General features: G+C 52.8%; 1 pseudogene; it reads left to right on the top strand.

The window, feature by feature from the left end:
• The window catches only part of LOC126197742 (large subunit ribosomal RNA), a 7,910-nt pseudogene that overhangs the window by 749 nt on the left and 2,161 nt on the right, over positions 1-5,000 (top strand).

Here is a 5,000-nt window from a genome sequence, read left to right as displayed (position 1 = left end):
GAGTCGATTCGCCCCTTTGGGCACTCGGGCTCCCGGCAAGCGCGCGCGGTTCTTCCCGGATGACGGACCTACCTGGCCCGGCCCCGAACCCGCGCCGCTGTTGGCTCGGGATGCTCTCGGGCGGAATAATCGCTCCCGTCAGCGGCGCTTCAGCTTTGGACAATTTCACGACCCGTCTTGAAACACGGACCAAGGAGTCTAACATGTGCGCGAGTCATTGGGCTGTACGAAACCTAAAGGCGTAATGAAAGTGAAGGTCTCGCCTTGCGCGGGCCGAGGGAGGATGGGGCTTCCCCGCCCTTCACGGGGCGGCGGCCTCCGCACTCCCGGGGCGTCTCGTCCTCATTGCGAGGTGAGGCGCACCTAGAGCGTACACGTTGGGACCCGAAAGATGGTGAACTATGCCTGGCCAGGACGAAGTCAGGGGAAACCCTGATGGAGGTCCGTAGCGATTCTGACGTGCAAATCGATCGTCGGAGCTGGGTATAGGGGCGAAAGACTAATCGAACCATCTAGTAGCTGGTTCCCTCCGAAGTTTCCCTCAGGATAGCTGGTGCTCGTACGAGTCTCATCCGGTAAAGCGAATGATTAGAGGCCTTGGGGCCGAAACGACCTCAACCTATTCTCAAACTTTAAATGGGTGAGATCTCCGGCTTGCTTGATATGCTGAAGCCGCGAGCAAACGACTCGGATCGGAGTGCCAAGTGGGCCACTTTTGGTAAGCAGAACTGGCGCTGTGGGATGAACCAAACGCCGAGTTAAGGCGCCCGAATCGACGCTCATGGGAAACCATGAAAGGCGTTGGTTGCTTAAGACAGCAGGACGGTGGCCATGGAAGTCGGAATCCGCTAAGGAGTGTGTAACAACTCACCTGCCGAAGCAACTAGCCCTGAAAATGGATGGCGCTGAAGCGTCGTGCCTATACTCGGCCGTCAGTCCGGCAGTCACGGCCGGTCCTTGCGGCCGGCCGCGAAGCCCTGACGAGTAGGAGGGTCGCGGCGGTGGGCGCAGAAGGGTCTGGGCGTGAGCCTGCCTGGAGCCGCCGTCGGTGCAGATCTTGGTGGTAGTAGCAAATACTCCAGCGAGGCCCTGGAGGGCTGACGCGGAGAAGGGTTTCGTGTGAACAGCCGTTGCACACGAGTCAGTCGATCCTAAGCCCTAGGAGAAATCCGATGTTGATGGGGGCCGTCATAGCATGATGCACTTTGTGCTGGCCCCCGTTGGGCGAAAGGGAATCCGGTTCCTATTCCGGAACCCGGCAGCGGAACCGATACAAGTCGGGCCCCTCTTTTAGAGATGCTCGTCGGGGTAACCCAAAAGGACCCGGAGACGCCGTCGGGAGATCGGGGAAGAGTTTTCTTTTCTGCATGAGCGTTCGAGTTCCCTGGAATCCTCTAGCAGGGAGATAGGGTTTGGAACGCGAAGAGCACCGCAGTTGCGGCGGTGTCCCGATCTTCCCCTCGGACCTTGAAAATCCGGGAGAGGGCCACGTGGAGGTGTCGCGCCGGTTCGTACCCATATCCGCAGCAGGTCTCCAAGGTGAAGAGCCTCTAGTCGATAGAATAATGTAGGTAAGGGAAGTCGGCAAATTGGATCCGTAACTTCGGGATAAGGATTGGCTCTGAGGATCGGGGCGTGTCGGGCTTGGTCGGGAAGTGGGTCAGCGCTAACGTGCCGGGCCTGGGCGAGGTGAGTGCCGTAGGGGTGCCGGTAAGTGCGGGCGTTTAGCGCGGGTGTGGTCTGCTCTCGCCGTTGGTCGGCCTCGTGCTGGCCCGCGGTGCAGGATGCGCGCGCCTGTGCGGCGTTCGCGCCCCGGTGCTTCAACCTGCGTGCAGGATCCGAGCTCGGTCCCGTGCCTTGGCCTCCCACGGATCTTCCTTGCTGCGAGGCCGCGTCCGCCTTAGCGTGCTCCTCCGGGGGCGCGCGGGTGCGCGGATTCTCTTCGGCCGCCATTCAACGATCAACTCAGAACTGGCACGGACTGGGGGAATCCGACTGTCTAATTAAAACAAAGCATTGCGATGGCCCTAGCGGGTGTTGACGCAATGTGATTTCTGCCCAGTGCTCTGAATGTCAACGTGAAGAAATTCAAGCAAGCGCGGGTAAACGGCGGGAGTAACTATGACTCTCTCATCGGTGCGAGAGGAATCTCGCAAATACAAGGACTATGGGCGGGGGGGAGCCTTGCTGGCATTGACCAGTACCCCTCGAACTGGTGTTGGCCTCGTAGTGGCAGTGCCGTTTGCTTGTAGGAACAACGGGTTCAATCTCGTATTTACACTGGAGCCGTCGTTTGAGGTGTCGGGGCAGGTTTCTGTCCTAGTATCCGAGACGAGTCTCCGGTTTGTAGGCCTATTGGCCGCAGGGGTGCCAGGTTCGCAGCCTATCACCCCTCTCTCCTATGGAGAGCCTCAGTTGCGACGATGAATTCAGCGGAGCCTCGGATGGAGGGCCCGAATGTACAGGACCCTCAACTTTCTACCGTGGTTACCACGGACGCAAGACTTGGCAGGAATGTTGATTCGCCAAGTTTAGAGAATAGCATTACATGTCCAAAGTGTTGTTTAGGTATTGGTAGGCGAACACCGGCCCAACAGAAACAACATATTCGTAGGTGCAAAGGTTTAAATAATGCGCCCAACGAGGACGGCTTGCACAAATGTGCCTTTTGTGATAGGCAATTTACGACCTTCATTGGACGGCGGTTGCATGAGAAACAAGTACATCCTGTTGATTTTAATGCTGCCGACCTAGTGCAAGCCAGTGGCAAACGGAAAGGGAATTGGAGTGCCGCTGAGATGGAGGAAATGGCGATTCTGGAAGTGGAATGTGAGGGAGAGTGGTCTACTCAATTGCAGTTGAATGCGTACTTGGGTAGGAAGTTAGGAAGATCAGCGGAAGGTATCAAGAAAAGGAGAGCACTTCCAGAGTATAAACAGCTCCTGGAGATTGTGAAAGGCAGGATGGAGGACGTTATCGGTGCGGTCCCCGATGTGGTTGCAGAATCTGCGAGTCATGCCACTCCACAAGAACAAGACAGCTGGATTAGCAATGTACATATTATTTCCCATTTGGAGGAAATTAAAGACCATTGCTCACCTCCATATAGAAGGCTGGTGGATTTAGTTCTGGACAATTCATCATCTTGGTCCGCCATTGATGACCAGGTCACTGGAATCATCCACCTACTGAATGCAAGACCACTACATAGACCTAGAAGAATGAAGAGACAGCAAAAGGTCGCGAAGCCACATAAGGCTGGTAAGAATGAACAGCGAAGGATGCGACAGCAGGAAAGATCTCGAAGATTCCGAGATGCCCAGTATCGGTGGTTAAATAGCAGAACAAATTTGGTAAGAGAGATTCTCAATGGTGAGGAGGTGAACGGTACAACCACAAGACCTGACAGAAGTCTGCTCGTGGATTATTTCAAGGGCTACTATGCAAGAGAGGAACATAGCCCCAAGATCGTGCTACCGCCTAGGAATCCCGATTCCATCAAAGACACGAGTATGCCTTTCTCGCTGAGTGAAACTAGGAATTGGTGTCATAAATTAAAGCGAACAGCTGCTGGTCCTGATGGAGTGACTCATGAACATCTGAGGAATATTCCTAATGAGGATCTGAATGTCCTGCTTAATGTGGTGTTTGGGTTGAAACAACTACCATCTGCATTTACAGTGAGCAAGACCTGCCTTCTACCTAAGAAAGGCGACCTGCGCTCTCCATCCAACTGGAGACCTATAACTATTTCATCAATGGTAGTACGCCTGGTCAATAAGATCTTGGCCTTCAGGTTGGCTCAGGTTATTTCTATCCATCCTGCCCAGCGGGGCTTCAGATCCATTGATGGAATCATGGCGAATGCACTTTCTTTAGATGTAATTATCAAGGAGCATAGGGCTAAAGGAAAGCCAATTTTTGTGGTGGCCCTTGATTTAACGAAAGCCTTCGATCGGGTATCTTGGAGTGCCATACATCAGGCACTGTGGTCTCATGGAGTGGATGACTTGACTCTTGAGTATATATTGTCATCTTATAAAGGTCAAACGACCAATTTACAACTTGGTAAAGACACATTTGGGGAAGTCGAGTTTCATAGGGGAGTCAAACAGGGTGATCCACTCAGTCCTGTCATCTTCAATATGGTAATGGACAGGCTTATGGAATCAGTCAACCAGTCCTATGGGGTGGAAGTCAGTGGAGAGAAGTTTGCTATTCTCGGCTTTGCTGATGACATTGTTCTCCTCTCGTCGACCAAAGAGGGCATGCATCAGCATCTGCGTTGTGTTGAAAGGTTCACTAAGAGCACGGCCTTAGAAGTGAATCCCTCAAAAAGCAAGGCCTTTCAATTTATTAGAGTGGCACACTCCAAACGGTGTGCAGTCGAAACTAAAAGCCTGTTCAAGCTATCTGGCGTTAAAATTCCTGCCTTGAACGTGCAAGAACAGCTGCACTACCTGGGTTACACTTTTGAGCACCAGGGAATACAGACTCCTTCTCCGTCTGTTCTGTCATCCCTGTTAGACCGCCTGAAACGTGCCGCACTTAAGCCCTGGCAAAAGATAACGGTTCTGCATACATACCTCATACCGAGGCTTGTGCACATCTTGCAGAACAGTAACATCACAGCCAAGAGGTTAGACTATTTGGACCATCTAATCAGACAATTTGTCAAGGCAACTCTCCACCTGCCTAAGACAACTCCAACGCCATTCCTCCATGCTAAGCAGCGTGACGGTGGCTTGGGTATACCAGCATTAAGGCTGCTGATTGGCTCGGTATTTTACAGGAGGATTCAGCAGTTGTCTTCTGTTAACGACGTCCACTTACAAGCCATCATCAATACAGAAACCGTGTCCAAGCTTGTAACCAGGCTTAAGAGAATCTTAAGACTTAAAGGTTCTGTAGTGATCCCAACGTCTGATGGGGTTACAAGGTATTGGCGGGCACGGTTACAGAATTCTGCACTAGGCCGCGGCTTGGAATATTGCCAAAAT

The sequence above is a fragment of the Schistocerca nitens genome, chromosome 7, assembly GCF_023898315.1.
Source record: "Schistocerca nitens isolate TAMUIC-IGC-003100 chromosome 7, iqSchNite1.1, whole genome shotgun sequence".
Classification (NCBI taxonomy): Eukaryota; Metazoa; Arthropoda; class Insecta; order Orthoptera; family Acrididae; genus Schistocerca; species Schistocerca nitens.
This window is presented reverse-complemented; position numbering and strand designations above follow the sequence as displayed.